The following is a 17,762-nucleotide window of genomic DNA, read 5'->3' on the forward strand; positions in this document are numbered from 1 at the left end:
TATAGCATGCAAATACTCCAGAATAAAATTCTCTTAAAGTGTTATGGTTATCATATTTAAATACCAGCAAGGAAATGTAACTAAGATAGCAGATTTAGATTAGGTAGTGAAGAAGTATGAAAAACAATTCAGTGTTTTTTTTGTTTTGTTTTGTTTTGTTTTGGTACTGACTTCTGGCTGAAATTACTATATTGCCATAAATTTTTGGGTTTCTTTTCTGGATTATTTGAAGCAAAAGAAGAATCTCATTTAGTTTTATGCAAACTATAAATTATAAACGTTTTAAAAGGAAAATAACATAAATCTTGAGAACACTGCTTTTCATTTTTTATCTAACACGTGTGGATTAAGAAGGAAAAATATTGCTGGTTTGTAAGATGCATATAGTTTATAAGGATGCAGTGAGTGGTAGGCAGTACAGTAGATGCTTGTCAAAACCTTGTCCTCTTCGTAAGAAAAGGATGTAAAATGCAGTTCTTTGGTTGCCATTTAAAAATATAACCATACAAGACTATTTCTTATCATTTAGAATCTGAAATAGTTTTTTTTCCTGGGTACAGCATGTTAGAAAATTCCTGGCATTCTGATTAGTGGTGCAAAGTGAGATATAGCAGTGAACCCCTTTGATAATGGTACTGTTCACCACGCTCTTTGTTTTCCTTTTACTTCCTTAAGGGCCACAGACAGGCTAGACTTTGGTCTTAAAATATTATTAGCAAGGTCCTGCCATGGGGTTCCCTCTTATCAGCCACTCAACTTGGTTCGTGTCAAGAAAAGCCTGTGAATGTCTCCCTGCGCAGCACCTGGAGCCGGCAAGTGTGTACGCATAGAAGGCCTGAAGGGGCAGCAGGCTGTGAGAGGCACAGCATGGACCTCACGGCGTCCCTGAGACATGACTCAGCGAGTCACTGAGTTTCTAGTCTTCCCAAGTCACTTTACCTTTCTGAACTTTATATTCGTCATCTGTAAAATCAGTGTAATAACACCTACCACATTGGGGAAATGGGGAATCAAGTGTTTTTTTTGTTGTTGTTGTTAACACATTTATATAAAATTGGACAGTGTTTAACATATAAAATACGTAACAGTGGGCCAGGTGTGATGGCTTATGCACTTTGGGAGGCTGAAGCTTGAGCCCAGGCGTTTGATACCAGCCTGGGCAATGTCATGAGACCTCATCTCTACTGAAAATAAAAAACTTAGCTGGGCATGGTGGTGCACACTTGTAGTCCCAGCTATCGGGAGTCTAAGGTGGGAGGATCTCTTGAGCCCAGGGGTCAAGGCTGCAGTGAGCCATGATCACACCACAGCACTCCAGCCTGAGTGACAGCGAGAACCTGTCTCGAAAAAAATAAAACACATGACAGCGAATGTTAGTTCTCTTCCCCTTTTTCTTTTCTTGCTCTCAAAGAATTTATTTTTGCATTGAAATACAATTTACATTAGTGAAGTGACGCTATAAGGGGAATCAGTGTCAAGCCGCGTTCAGTGGCACACCCATAGTCCTAGCTACTTGGAAGGCCGAGGCAGGAGGATTGCTTGAGCCCAGGAGCTTGAGGCTGTAGTGCGCAGTGATTGAGCCTGTGAATGCCTATTGCACTTCAGCCTGGGCAACACAGCAGGACCCTGTCTCTGAAAAAAAAGAGAATAATAAATGTAGAGTAGTGTTACCATCACATGCTGAGGAGCTCAGGGAACAGACTTACTAGCTGGGCTGGATAGATACTTGACTGAGGAGCTCTGTGATTATCTGCAGTGTGAAGATGACAGAGGAGGAGATGATGTGGAAGGAGTTATTGCCTGCTGTATCTGATTATATGTTTAGAAGTGAGACCTCTTTGAAAATATTTTATACATGCATATTTTTGCTTGGACTGTTACAGTTCTGATGGCTGGTACCCAGTGTGTTTTATCCAAGAACATTCTCTCCCCAGCTTGCCATACATATTTTCAGATTCACACCAATACCATATTTTTTTGCTTCCTATTTTATTGTGCTGAGGAATGTCTGAAAATAGTACAGCGTACTATGCCAAAGTCATTGTTGGTTCTCACAATGTGGTCTCTAGATCACTGGTCAATGAGGGTCTTCTGGGGCGGGTATGTTGATTGGTTCAAAATATTTGCATAAGAGAGAAATATAGGCTGGGCACAGTGGCTCACACCTGTAATTCCAGCACTTTGGGAGGCCGAGGTTGGCGGATCACTTGAGGTCAGGAGTTCAAGACCAGCCTGGCCAACATGGTGAAAGCCCGCCTCTACTGAAAATACAAAAATTAGCTGGGTGTGGTGGTGGATGCCTGTAGTCCCAGCTACTTGGGAGGCTGAAATGGGAGAATCACTTGAATCCGGGAGGCAGAGGTTGCAGTGAGCTGGGATCGTGCCACTGCACTCCAGCCTGGGTGATAGAGTGAGACTCCATCTCAAAAAAAAAAAAAAAGGAATATAAACCATGTACCCTGACTTATTGCAGGAAACTTACCAAGCTCAGCTTAAACTTGGTAAAGATACTGTGAGGTTGCCACTTTTAGAGTTTCTATTTTTTAAAAATTTAAAATAGACTATTTTTTAGAACAGTTTTGATTTACTGAAAAAATTGAGAAGTTAGTATGGAGAGTTCACTCACATCTGCACCATTTCTTCTGCTATTAACCTTTTACGTGACTGTGGTACGTGTATCACAATGAATGGACAATATTGACACGTTATTATTAAGTGACGCCCCACTGTATTGACATTTCCTTAGTTTTTACTGGATGTCCTTTTTCTGTTTCCAGATCCCATCCAGGATATCATATTGTGTTTGGTTGTCACGTCTCCTTTGACTTTTCTTGGCTGTGACAGTTTTTCAGACTTTTCTTGTTTTGATGACCTTGACAGTTTTGAGGATTATTGGTTAGGTATATTGTCGGATGCCCCTCTAGTGGAATTTTTCTGATGTTTTCCTCATGATTAGACTGGGGTTATGAGATCTTAGGGAGAAAGACCACAGAGGTCAAGTGCATTTTAATCACATCATATCACAGGTCTATCCTGTCAATGTAATTGATCACTGTTGATATTGATGGTGATCACGTGGCTGGGGTAATGTTTATCTGGTTTCTCCACAGTAAAGTTTCTCTTCTATCCCCTCTTCCCCTACTGTGCTCTTTGGAAAGAAGTCACTCCGCGTACCAGCACTTAAGCAAAGGGAGTCATGCATCCCGCTTTGAAGGTGGAATATCTGCATACGTTGTTAGGAACTCTTCTGCATGGGGATTTCTCTCTTTCCCCACTAAGATTTCTATTATTATGATGAAACCCTTTAAAAAGTAAACATTTACATGTTTGAAAAAATTAACAAAAGTAATACAAACTTGCTGAAAAAATATATTGCCAAGTGAATTTGTTATGAAATGAAAGTGCCTCTTCACTTCCCTTCTTCCCCCTTCCCAAGAATAACCTAGTTCGGCAGATGGGGCTCCTCTGCATCTTCCCATGTGACCTTTTGCACTCCTTGGACTCAAGAATCTGTGTCCACTTCAATACCTGCCATTTCTTTCTCAAGCTCCTGCCATCCTTTTCTTGAAGCAGTTCTTGCTGTGAACACCAATTACTATCTAAATGGTTGATCTGAAGGAAATTTAAACCTTTTCTCCCAGTTCAAGAAACAGAACTTTACCAGCTGTCTCAGAATACCTTCTATGTGCCCAACCCCACCCCGGCCCCTTCCTCCCTCCCTCCAAAAATAACCAACCACTGTCCTGACTTTATAGGAATTACTTCTTAGCTTTACGGTTTTATCAGCCAAATGCGTATCCCTAGACACATTAATGTTCTTCACACATGCACACCCATTTTCACTTTGCAGGTCTTTTTTTTTTTTTTTTTTTTTTTTTTTGAGACAGAGTCTTGCTCTGTCATCCAGGCTGGAGTGCAGTGGCACGATCTTGGCTCACTGCAACCTCCCCCTCCCAGGGTCAAGCAATTCTCCTGCCTCAGCCTCCTGAGGAGCTGGGATTACAGGTGCATGCCACCGTGGCTGGCTAATTTTTGTATTGTTTGGTAGAGATGGGGTTTCACCATGTTGGCCAGGCTGGTCTCAAACTCCTGACCTCAAGTGATCCGCCAGCCTCGGCCTCCCAAAGTGCTGGGATTACAGGCATGAGCCACCACGCCCAGCCATGTCATTTACCTTTTAGTTTGCGACTCTCCTTCCATTCCTTTCTTTGTCTTAGAGTTTATATGTTAGAAATCTGGGCTGTTTGATCTACAGAGTGCCCCACAGTTGGATGTTGCGCAGTGTGCGTTCATAGTGCAGCCCAGTGTGTTTCTCAAAACTGGCAGCAAGAATCCGAGGCTTGACCAGATTTAGGTTTGGCAAGATATCAGCTCATGATGTCCAGTTTTCCCTTTTGTTGATGTTAGCAGTGCTGATGCTCAATGCCTGGATCCATTAATTCATTAGGGGTTGCAAAGTAATGATAATACTAGCACTTTGTTTTTAGTTCATTCTTAGTTGAAATAACTTTATAAGAAAATCCTTTTCCTCATCCGCTGTTTAGTAACTTAATGGCATAGTTTATGTAGGGAAAGCAGGGTTAATGCTTGATTTTTTTTCATATGGTATACCCAGTTTTCATGGGAATAAATTGGTTCCTTGTCATCCTTAGAAGGTGACTAGTTTCGTTTAATACTCTATCATTATGAACTCACAGATTTAAACATACTTGACAGATTTCATTCATTACTTTTTTTTTTTTTGGAGACAGAGTCTCACTCTGTCGCCCAGGCTGGAGTGCAGCGGTGCGACCTGCTCACTGCAGCCTCCGCCCGCCAGGTTCAAGCGATTCTCCTGTCTCAGCCTCCTAAGTTGTTGGGACTACAGGTGCCCGCCACCACGCCCAGCTAATTTTTGTATTTTTAGTGGAGACGAGGTTTCACCATGTTGGCCAGGCTGGTCTTGATCTCCTGATCTCATGAACAACCCACCTCGGCCTCCCAAAGTGCTGGGATTACAGGCATGAGCTACCGTGCCTGGCCTCATTATAGTTTTTTACCTGTATTGTAGCTTCAGCTGTTGCATCTTTGGCCAGTGGCAGCTTCTTCACCCTTGCTTCTGAGTGCTTTTGACATGACCCGAATTGACTTTGGTGATGTCCTCCCACTCTGGTGTACCAAAATGTTCTCGACTCAGCATGTATAGTCATGTTCTGTGCTTGGTATAAGTTATCTGTCCAGGAAACCCTGGTTTCTTGGAAAGTAGTATTGCTTTTCTTTTTTTAATTTGAATTTTTTTAAATTATAAAATATCAAGTTATATTTGCATGTATTTGGGGGGTGCAAAGCGATGTTATGTTTTATAAATACAATGTGGAATAATTAAGTCAAGCTAGTTAACATATCTGTCACCTGAAATGCCTATTGTTTTTTGTGGGGAGAACATTTAAAACTCACTGTCTTAATGATTTTCAAATGTGTGATACATTATTATTTTTCTTTTTCACCATGCTATGCAATATATCAAAAAACGTACTCCTCCTATCTGACTGAGGCTTTGGACCCTTTGCCTCTCATCTCCACATCCCCACATCCCCTGCCCCAGCTTCTGTAACCACCGCTCTACTCTCTGCTTCCTGGAATTTTGTTCTTTTCATCCACATATAAGTGAGAACATGTGGTGTGTCTCCTTCTGTGCCTGGCTTACTCCACTTAGCAGAATTGTTTGAATTCCGTCTATGTTGTCACAAATGACAAAATTTCCTCTTTTTTTAAAGGCTGAATAATATTTTTTAATTTTTATGGATAGACAGTAATTATAAATATGGAGTAAATAAGATATTTTAATAAAAGCACGCAATATGTAATGATTACATCAGAGTAAATTGGATATTTACCACCTGAAGCATTTATCATTTCTTATTTATTTATTTATTTTTGAGACAGTCTCGCACTGTCACCCAGGCTGGAGTGCAGTGGTGTGATCTCGGCTCACTCAAGCTCCATCTCCTGGGTTCAAGTTTAAGTATTCTTGTGCCTCATCCTCCCAAGTAGCTGTGATTACAGGCGTCCGCCACCACACCCAGCTAATTCTTGTGTTTTTAGTAGAGACGTGATTTCACCATATTGACCAGGCTGGTCTCAAATCCCTGGCCTCAAGTGATCCACCCATCTCAACCTCCCAAAGTGCTGGGATTCCAGGCATGAGCCACTGCACCTGGTCCAGCATTTATCATTTCTTTGTACTACAAATATTCCAGTTATACTCTTCTCATTATTTTTAAATGTACAGGGTGCAGTAGCTCACACTCGTAATCTTGACACTTTGGGAGTCCGAGGCAGGAGGATGACTTGAGGCCAAGAGTTCGAGATAAAATGTTCAATAAATTATTGTTTACTTTAGTCACCCTGTTGTGCTATTAAAGGCTGAATAGGATTCCATGGTGTATATATATTACATTTTCTTTATCCACTCATCTGTTAATGGACACTTAGGTTATTTCTATGACTTGGCTATTGGTAACAGTGCTGCAGTGAACTTGGAAGAGCAGAATCTCTTCAACATAATCTTTTCAAGTCGTTTGGGTAAATACTCAGGAGTGGGGTTGCTGGATTATATGGTAATTCTATTTTTAGTTTTTGGAGGAAACTCCACATAGTTTTCCATGGCTACTAATCTAAATTCCCACCAACAGTGTACAAGGGTTCCCCCTTTTCTCCACATCCCCGCTAACACTTGTTACCTTTCATCTTTTTTATAGTAGCCATTCTAACAGGTGTGAGGTAATATCTCACTGTGGTTTTATTTCTGTAATGATTAGTGATGTTGGACATTTTTTCATATATTTGTTGGCAGTTTGTATGTCTTATTTTGAGGAATGTCTATTCATTTTTTATTGGAGTATTTCTTTCTATAGGGTTTTCTTTTTTGGGGACCCAGCATTACTGCTGATTTATTACAAGTCCTCAAGAGGTCTTTAGTTTTTCTTTTCAACATCCTGTTCTGGTAGCTTCCATGCCTCTTTTTGTCCACATGCGGAGGAGCCAGGCATTGGCACGGGCCATGCAGAGACTAGCAAAGGCTCTGAAATTCTTCTCCTCAGCGATGACTTGAGCTTTCTCCTTCTCATAGACATTCTGGATGGCCATGACCGGTCCCGTCAGCTGAGTGGCCAATTGCAGTTCTTCAGCAGAACTGTCTCCCTTCCTGGGGGCCGAAGGCTTCCTGGGGAAGAGGGTGAGTTTGGAGCGGTGCCCCTTTAGCTGCTGCACAGTCCGCGTGGAAGTGGGGCTTCAAGATCTTGCCATTCCCGCTGGGCACCATGGCTGCCTGCTGCCCTCTGGTGCAGGACAACAGCCAGACTGTTCTTTCTATAGAGTTGTTTGGGTTCCTTATGTATTTTGTCTCTCTCTTTTTTTTTTTTTTTTTTGGTGGTTGTTGTGGCTGTTGTTGTTTTTGAGCTCCTCCTATGTTTTGGATGTGGGCCCCTTGTCAGACGTGTGGGTGCACGTGTTTTCTCCTAACCCGCAGGTCGTGCCTTCACTCTGATGTTGCCTTCACTGTGCCGAAGCTTTTTATTTTGATGGAATCCCATTCGTTCAGTTTTGCTTTTGTCACCCTGCGCTTTTGGGGCCAAATGTAAAAAATAATTGGCCAGACCAATGTCTTATAGTTTTTCCCGTGTTTTCTTTTAGCAGTTTCGTAGTTTCAAGTCTTACATTTAGGTCTTTATTCCATTTGGAGTTGATTTTTGTAAGTGGTATGAGATAAGGATCCAATTTCATTCTTCTGCATATGGATATGCAGTTGTCTCCACGCTGGGAAATAGCATTTCAAGTACACAGTCTTGGTGCTAAGGGATACTTATTATATATAACTCAGTTGTTCATTGTTTCTAGGCAATAAGTAAATAAATATTTATATACATGTAGATGTGTGTGAATAGATAGATAGGTGGATAGGGTTCCTCCTGAGTTCATGCAGATTTTCCAGTTCATATTTAGGACTACAAGGTTTTTATTTTTTGTGTTACATCCATAAATACTTTCATCCATACTGAGAATTCTGGTTCTCAGGAATAAAGACGATGATAAAATTAGAATATTCCATAATTACTCATTTGCTTTATCCCAGATTACACATACAATATTGCTACTGATACTATCATTCATGATTACTGAAACAGGTAAAAAAAATTTTTTTTGCCCATTCTGCCCTAGGGAACCAATTTTCTGTGATTGTACCATATGTATCTTGTCAGATCATATAGCTACTGTCTTGAGTTCTGCTACCTAATTTCTGAGTTTTTTCTGATTTTGATTTATATTCTTTTATGTCTTTTAGATCATTTTAAGATAGAACATTATAGATTCATCTGTGTTTTTGAGTGTGCGTTTCTCTTGTGCTTTCATTGTCTGGAGGGATGTTTTGCTATTTAGTCTTCTTTTCCTTGTAGAAACTGTATGTGAGTTAGTTTTCTGGGCCTTTAGAAGATGGGTGTCCAATCTTTTGGCTTCCCTGGGCCACACTGGAAGAAGGAGGATTGTCTTTGGCCACACAGAAAGTACACTAACAGCAACGATAGCTGAAGAGTTAGAAAGAAAGTCACACAAAAAATCTCATAATGTTTTAAGAAAGTTTACAAATTTGTGTTGGGCCGTATTCAAAGCCGTCCTAGGCCACATATGGCCCGTGGGCTGTGGGTTGGACAAGCTTGCTTTAGAAGAAGATTCAGGGTAGCTCCTCTGACTTTGCAGTGCTCCCTCTTCTACGGTTTTTGTGGAATATTCCAAATATGGGAACTTACTCACTGAGATTTTCTGTTTGTTTTCCTCCACCACTTTTACTTGGATGTTCTCTTTCCTTCATGTCAGTTTTCCTTTTTCTGGCCAACTGTGATTCCACTGCCAGCTGTGTCCTCTCGGCGAGGCTCTGTCCTGGCAGAGAGCTGCCAGGGTCAGGTCTGAAAGCTCCTGGTCTCGCCTTCCAGCCCCATTGGGTCTCACTCAGCCCCTTGTACTCCCTGTATTTGAAGTGGTCCCATCCTTCCCAGCCTCAGCCGCTCTTCTCGGGTTGGCCTGCCGGGCGTTCCAGCAGAGGCCTGGTAGCCCTTTTGGGGTTTTCCTGTTTCAGGTCAGTCTTCCTGTCGCTTCTCACTGTTTCCCCTGCATAGATGCCTCATACTCGGGTCTCACAGCTCTTGGTGGCATGTTCTTACATGCTTGTATTTTGGTACTGATGGGTGTACTTTCTCACCTGGTTGTGTTACTTGTCCTACGATCATATGGGAATTTGGGAAGATGCACGAACTGCCTTGCCCCAGCTACCACTTTCTTCCTAGGATTCCCCTTATTGAAGCTTTTTGCTGCTTCCATCACTGTTGGGCAATTCCTGAGGCTGCTTTTCTTCAGCACCATCATCCTCCCTTAACTCTCCTTATACGATAAGCTCCATCTTGGGGCCTTTCTTGGGCATATCTTCCCTCGCTCTCCTACCTCTAAAACATTGGTGCTTCCAACATTTTATCCTTCACCTACTATGTTTCTCACTTTACTTAGTTTCAGAGTAGACTTTCCTACTCTTATAGTTTGAGCCCCCATCTGTATGCTGATGCCTCCCCAAACTGTCCCCCACATCCACCTCTCAGACCCTGCAGCCGATTGCAGTTGGCCATTTCCACGTTTTCTTTTTCTTTTTTTTTTTTTTTTGAGATGAGATTTCACTCTTGTTGCCCAGGCTGGAGTGCAATGGTGCAATCTTGGCTCACCGCAACCTCCGCCTCCCGGATTCAGGCGATTCTCCTGCCTCAGCCTTCTGAGTACCTGGGATTACAGGCATGAGCCACTATGCCCGGCTAATTTTGTATTTTTAGTAGAGATGGAATTTCTCAGTGTTGGTCAAGCTGGTCTTGAACTCCTGACCTCTGGTGATCCGCCCGCCTCGGCCTCCCAAAGTGCCGGGATTACAGACATGAGCCACTGTGTCCGGCCCATTTCCACATTTTCTTACCCTGAATACACCTGTGTTATCGATCTCAGTTGGTGGCACCATCTCTACTCAGTCACCCAAACTGGAGACATGAGAATTAGCTTGACCTCTTCTCATTCTCCTTCATTCCTTATCTCTAATTCTGCTAATTGTCTTTTTTTTTTTTTTTTTTTTGAGACGGCATTTCGCTCTTGGTGCCCAGGCTGGAGTGCAATGGCGCGATCTTGGCTCACCGCAACCTCCGCCTCCCAAGTTCAAGTGGTTCTCCTGCCTCAGCCTCCCTAGTAGCTGGGATTACAGGCATGCACCACCACGCCCGGCTAATTTTGTATTTTTAGTAGAGTTGGGGCTTCTCCATGTTAGTCAGGCTGGTCTCAAACTCGTGACCTCAGGTGATCCACCCGCCTTGGCCTCCCAAAGTGCTGGGATTACAGGCATGAGCCACCGTGCCCAGCATTTTCTTTCTTAAAAAATTTCCAAAATATTATTCCATCACTTCCTTTGTTTAAACTTTTATCTCTTGTCTGAACTGTCCTTATCCTCAAAACAAACTAAGACAAAAAATTAACACATCCCACGTTATGAAACACTTTATTGGCTCTCCAACTGCTTACAGTTACAGTGAGCGACTATTTTTCCTCAAAGAAAAACAAAAATATCTATGGAGAGGAGTTTTCTTTTTTGCATCAAAATAAAAAGAGCTTTGGTTGGGTGTGATGGCTCATGCCTGTAATCCCAGCACTTGGGAGGCCAAGGCAAGAGGATTGCTTGAGCCCAGGAGTTTGAGACCAGCCTGGACAACATAGTGAGACCCTGTTTCTATAAAAAATTTAAAAATCTGGGCAGACGCGGTGGCTCACACCCGTGATCCCAGCACTTTGGGAGGCCAAGGCGGGCAAATGGCTTTAAGTCAGGAGTTCAAGACCAGCCTGGCCAACATGGTGAAACCCTGTCTCTACTAAAACTACAAAATATAGCTGGAGTGGTGGCATAGGCCTGTACTCCCAGCTACTCGGGAGGCTGAGGCAGGAGAATTGCTTGAACTGGGGAGGTGAAGGTTGCAGTGAGCTGAGATTGTACCACTGTGCTCAGTCTGGGCAAAGAAGAAAAAAAAGTTAGCTGGGTGTGGTGGCTCATGCCTGTAATTTCAGCACTTTGAGAGGTTGAGGTGGGTGGATCACTTGAGGCCAGGAGTTCAAGACCAACTTGGCCAACATGGCAAAACCTCGTCTCTACTAAAAATACAAAAATTATCTGGGCGTGGTGGTGCGTGCCTGTAATCTCATCTACTCGGGTGGCTGAGGCATCAGATTTGCTTGAACCTGGGAGGCAGAGGTTGCAGTGATCTGAGATTGCACCACTGCACTCCAGCCTGGGCCAAAGAGCAAGACTCTGTCTCAGAAAAAATAAAAAATAAAAAAATTAGCCAAGTGTGGTGGTGTAAGCCTGTATAGTCCTAGTTACTCAGAGGCTGAGGCAGGAGGATTGATTGAGTCTGGGAGGTTGAGGCTGCAGTGAGCCACTGCACTGCAGCCTGCACTGCAGCCTGGGTGACAGAGTGGGACCCTGTATCAAAAAATATATATATATAAAAAGGGAATAGCTGTAATTATTCAAGAGAAAAGATGTTTATTCTTACAACTTAGATTACTTACTGATTTAATGGAGGAATGTTAATGAAGATATTTTCATGGCTTTCAGTTGCTAAAATAATGTTTGTATATGTAAAAGCAGCCATCAAATAATTTATCCTTGATACCACATAATATATTCGTAAACATTATCTCATTTAATCTTGAAACAGGTCCTAAAGGCAGATGCTGCTATCATTCCTATTTATGGAAGGAGAAATGAGAGTTTAAAAATCATAGTTGAATTAACCTGCCTCGTGCTACACTGGGAATTGGGAGCAGAGCTGGATTAGGGTTTGACTCTGTTCAGTGCTGTGTGTATGGGTACCTGGCATGAGTCGGATCCTACACAAGGAACCAATGTTGAAGGTAAAGAGATGAGTGAGATATTCCTCTCTCCCCGTTTTGGCCTTTCTGCTGTTGTTTGGAAGTCTCTGCTTGGCCAGGACTTTCTTAAGCCGAAGAGTACCTTTACCAAGCTAGTTTTCTTTTTTTTGAGACAGTCTCACTCACTCTGCACTCTATTGCCTAGGCCAGAGTGCAATGGTGTGATCTCGACTCACTGCAACGTCTGCCTCCTGGGTTTGAGTGATTCTCCTGCCTTAGCCTCCCGAGTAGCTGAAGTTACAGGTGTGCACCACCACACCTGGCTAATTTTTGTAATTTTTGTAGAGATGGGGTTTCACCATGTTGGCCAGGCTGGTCTCAAACTCCTGACCTCAAGTGATCCACCCATCTAGGCCTCTCAGAGTGTTGGGATTATAGGTGTGAGCCACTGTGCCTGGCCAAGCTGGTTTTCTTAATGGGCAGGCTTCTTGAATACCTTCTGGCCCCCTGACATCCAATGCTGCAAGCCTCCTCCACACCCAGCCTCCTAGTTAAGGATCTGACTGCCTCTCTGTTGGCCTTCTCAGATACCTTGGTGTTCATTACCTTGTCAGGCTGGAGTTCCAGGGTCTGGGGGACGTTCCTTCTGTGTATCTAGGGAAGTTGTCTGGAGGCATTGCTTGTTTTTTTGTTTGTTTGTTTTTTGTTTTGTTTTTAAATCCAGCAGTATCTGAGCAGAGAATTGCAGCTGAAATCATACCAAGGGCTGATGTCGGGATGTGCCTGTAGCGTTCAGCACACGTTTCTTGGCATAAACCTACAGGGCCCTGTGGGATCAGACTCCTGCCCACCTGACATGTTAGTTTCTTGCCCCTCATTGCTTCGTGCTTTACCTTCCAGAATCATTAAACTGATGAGGTTTCCCAAAAATAACCATGTACCTGTGTCAGCTCATGCTGGCATGGAGTTCTCCTCCATCGCCATCCCACCCCAGCTTCTTTGAGCACCCATATAATACACATCTCTACCATCATGCTTTATATATTTTGTTATAATTACTGGTTTTATTTGTCTCCGTTACTTATCCAGGTCTTGCTTTCTCTTTAAGTCCTACACTCATTCTCCATTTCCCCATTTTTTTGCAGAAAACCTATGGTCCTGCTACTCTATGAGAGTTAAATTCAAGAACGTGGAGAAACTTACTGACTCCTGTTCTTAGGGAAAGTTTTTCAGAATAATGGGGGAGCAGTCGCAAAAATTAGCTTGTCCATAGTCACATGGCTGCGAAGTGATAGAGGTGACAGTGGGATCCCAGGTTTCATAGTCTCAGCCCCATCTCCTGTGTGTCATTCATGGCCCTGGCAGCATTCTCAAGGGCACAGATAGAAGAACAAAGGCTTGTGTTGTGGCTCTTCGTTGGTTTCTTTTCCTTTCAAATTGGTTTCTTGAGTACAATTTTTTTTTTAATTGTGTTTTGTTAACATCTTATTCTTCTATTCGGGTTACTTTTTCTGCTTATTCTTGTTATCCTTAGGAATGATTTTTTTACTGACAGCATAAAGATTGAAGTAGATTTTTTAGAAATCTGTGTGTCTTTTGCTTTGCATTCAGGCCAGCAAGATTTGGTGCCTCAGCGGAGGTGTATACATGTCCGCAGTCAGCATAGAGAGTAAAAGTCCCAGCATACACAGATTGAGAGTGACTTTACAAATTTAGAGTGGACTTTACCAAAATTCTCTTCCATGCAAAAAAGTTTTTCCCTTAATCGATCTGAATTTATAAAAACAAAAGCACATTTCCAATGTTATAGTAAGAGGTTTTTGGATAGGGGAGTATTTAAGGGATTGAAAAATTTAAAAAAAAGTTTTAATGTTTCTAAATTAATAAAGTAATTCTATGAAGTATCTTAGGAAAATGAGTGTTTTGATATTGACTATAAGCACCAAATTTGTATACTTCTCTCTTCTAGGCATCCAGACCAAAAAAGAAAAAAAAAAAGGTTTTTTGTGTTTTTTTTTTGCTTCTAAATTTAGAATTTGCCAGAAATTTAACATTTCTTTATCTACACTTACGATTTTTGGAAATTTTCCCACGTGTGTGAGGGGAAGGTGGGAATATCAAGGAGGAGCAGGCAGTACATGCTTGTGGCTGGCTCAGTGTAAGACCTCAAAGTTAGTACTTTTGCTGTAACTTAGGAGTTAGTTTGTCTTGCTTTCCTGAATTTGAATCTGAAATTGAACAGTGTACTCATTGCCTTTTATTTAACTGATAATTGCATACAGCTACATAGAACTTTCCTATTTCATGTTTTCTTTTCTTTTTTTTTTTTTTGAGATGGAGTTTCGCTCTTGTTGCCCAGGCTGGTGAGCAATGGCGCGATCTTGGCTCACTGCAACCTCTGCCTCCCAGGTTCAAGCTCTTCTCCTGCCTCAGCCTCCCAAGTAGCTGGGATTACAGGCACACGCTGCCTCGCCCGGCTAATTTTTGGTATTTTTGGTAGAAACGGGTTTTCGCCATGTTGGCCAGGCTGGTCTCAAACTCCTGACCTCAGGTGATCTGCCCACCTCAGCCTCCCAAAGTGCTGGGATTATAGGCGTGAGCCACCGCGCCTGGCCTAGAACTTTCCTATTTCAGATAAAATAATAGCAAGTTATTTGCTTCTTTTACAGTGGTTATATACTGATGGTGTGCCATTGGTGCCAAAAGGAAATTCAAAATAATTGTTTCCTTCATTCATTCATCAAGGAGCTGTGGAGAGCCTGCTGTCTGCATGCTCACTGCTTATTTCTGAAGAGAGAGTAAAGAAATAGAGGTCCTTCCCTGCTTTCCTAGAGCTTACAGTCTGCTTGGGAAAAGAAGGGCTGGACTCATGTTTATATACTATTTAAAATTATAATTTTGGATACTTAAAGGAAAACAGAGTGCTCCAGTACTATAAACATCAGAGGTCTCTAACCTAGTGTGCTTACAGGAATAAGGGAATCAATGAATATTTTTTAGGTAGGGGGTTAAGATGATTTCATTATAAATTCTGTTGGTATTGAGAAGGATGGATTAGAGAGGAGATGTCACTGGAAGAGTCCTGATAGAGCTTGTGGTGGTCACCCAAGGGACAGATGATAGGAAGGACCAAATTTGGGAGCTATTGGATGGTGAGGATTTGGTGATAGATAAATTGTAGAGGATGTGCTACACAGAGGAGCCTAGGTTTCAAGCTTGGGAGATTGGCTGGGTAGTCAGATAGCTAAATATCCAGATCTTAAACAGACTGGCCAGATCTGGAGTGAGAATTTAGAATGGACCTTATAGTCTGCAGGCAATCCTCTAACAAAACTTTTTATTTTTTTAAAATAAGAATCAGGTAGAGCTCAGGATTGTAAAACATCACAGGAACCTGGTACCCAGGGCAGACTTGGTTGCTTATGTTAAGGACAGCGGGTATACTTGCTTTAAATCAGGTGGATGGTGGGCTTTTACCAAATGACTGCCTATGTTGGCCAGGCAGGACGCCCCATGTGGGAGGCAGAGGCCCTCCTATCATTCATTGAGTTGTGTGAGTACCCCGTTTAAAGATGGCCCTGTTTGTCATTGTAGGATATTGAATTAATATTCTCTTTTTTTTCTTTTTTTTTTTTGGAGGCAGTCTTCCTCTGTCACCCAGGCTGAAGTGCAGTGGCACGATCATAGTTCACTGCAACATCTGCCTCCCAGGCTCAAGCAATCCTACCAACAGCTGGGATCACAGACATGTACCACCACACTCAACTAATTTTTAAATTATTTGTAGAGATGAGGTTTCACTATGTTGCCCAGGCTGGTCTCAAACTGCAAGGCTCAACCAGTCTTCCAGCCTTGACCTGCCAAAGTGCTGGGATTACAGATGTGTGCCACCACACCCAGGCTTGAATTAATATTCTTTGAGTTCCTAGAACAGAATTGCTGTAAAAGAAGAACTAAAATCAGTTTTGTTCTAAAAGATTAAACACTAACCTTAAATTTTTTAGATGAGGGCTTAAAGCTATATATATATATGTGTGTGTGTGTGTGTGTGTGTGTGTGTATATATATATATAAATTTGTCCAGTGATATCTAATGGTCACTATTCTCATGTCATGTTTTTGACTACCAAAGATTTAATAGCTTAGTAGGTCATTTAAGCGTGACAATTCAAAGCCATTTTTTAACTTTCTCTCCAGTAAGGTATATCTGTTATATCCTCTTCCAAGCCCTAATTCAATCATTTGTAAAATGGGAATAATAACCTCCATTGGATAATTATTATAATCAAATTAGATATAAATGTCATATATTTTTACAGATCTTAGATATGATTTTCCGAGGGCAGGCCCACATTTACAGTCTGTTCCTGAAAAACCTCAGCACTGAGCATAATGGTTGTCATACTATGTTTTCTGAAGAAATGCTCACAGTACAGTAAATATATGCATTTGTAATAATATCCACTAGAAGTCTTTCTGATCTGGGAATTCTGACATGCTGTGGGCCTGCTAGGGCGTAGTCTGTGTCTGTCTGGGGCTTTTACCTCATTCTGGTTAAGTGACGCTCTGCTCTGCCTTTCCCATGGAACTGCGCAGAAGCTGCACAGGCCAGACCTTGTGAATATGCTCTTAAGACAGGGTCTTGCCCTGTCACCCAGGCTGGAGTTCATGTAGCTCACTGCAGCCTCAAATTCTCAGGCTCAAGCAATCCTCCCACCTCAGTCTCCTTCGTAGCTGGGACTACAGACTTGCACCACCATGCCCAGCTAACTTTTATTTTTTTTTTGTAGAGATAGGCTCTTGCTGTGTTGCCTAGACTAGTCTTGAATTCCTGGGCTCAAGTGATCCTCCCCACTCAGCCTCCTAAAGTGGTGGGATAACAGGCATGAGCCACAGTTCCCGGCCTACAGTCATCTTTTAAATGTCTGTATTTGTCTTCCATCATTTTTTGATCTGCTTTTAGTTGTAGTCATCTGCTTTTAAGTAACTTTTAACCTTTTTTGAACCCTTAAACATATTTAAGATGTTTTTACAAATACTACTTAAATGTAGTTATTCATATCTAGTTTTACCACAGGAAAAAAGTATAATATTTCTCTCTCCCTGTTGTGTGTCTCCCCTATGTCTTTCCCTCTCTCTCTCTCTCTCTGTCTCTCTCTCTCTCTTTTGAGCACTGTGGTCAGTTCTTGGATAATTGTGTTGCTTAATTATTGATATTTTGTGCTTATGTCACATGTACAGTTAACATGCATTAATTGATCATTTCTCTCATGTAATCAGACTTGGTTTAAATTTATAATTCATTTTCACCATATATTTTGTAGTGAAAATATAATGGTTAAATGCACTCATCTGTTGTTAGTAATATTTTGTCATCCGTTTTACTCTTTGTGGACTTCAAATTTTGCAGCGTAAATAAGAAAACGGACTCTTTTATATGGAAGTGATTACAGTTCAGTAGGTGGCACTCTTTCCATTTCTGTTACTGTTAATGAATATCCAATTAAATGTCAAAGAATGTTCTAAAATCTTGAGAAAAAGCATACGACTTTAAGCCACTGATGGCTTGTTTTAGAAAGGGTAGTAACAGTTTGTTCATAATTTAGCTTCTCTGGAACTTTGTGAGAACAGTTACACATGAATATACTTAATATTTATTTGCCTTGAGGAAATTTATCTATCTAAAACAGAATTTCTGTTAATAAAGGCTTTATGATATCCTATCTGAAACTTTAGATTTTCTATTCAGAAATTTAAATTACTGTCCATTATTATCCATTTTCCTTCCATGTTTTGATTTTATTATTATTATTGCCAGAGTCCCAGTACAACATACT

The 17,762-nt window shown here is 41.6% G+C and overlaps 1 protein-coding gene across 2 annotated transcripts in view; it reads left to right on the forward strand.

Moving 5' to 3' along the window:
• Nucleotides 1–17,762, forward strand: part of TAF3 (TATA-box binding protein associated factor 3) — a 202,145-nt gene that overhangs the window by 8,195 nt on the left and 176,188 nt on the right. The gene's annotated exons all lie outside the window — the stretch shown is intronic.

The sequence above is a fragment of the Macaca fascicularis genome, chromosome 9 (assembly GCF_037993035.2).
Source record: "Macaca fascicularis isolate 582-1 chromosome 9, T2T-MFA8v1.1".
Classification (NCBI taxonomy): Eukaryota; Metazoa; Chordata; class Mammalia; order Primates; family Cercopithecidae; genus Macaca; species Macaca fascicularis.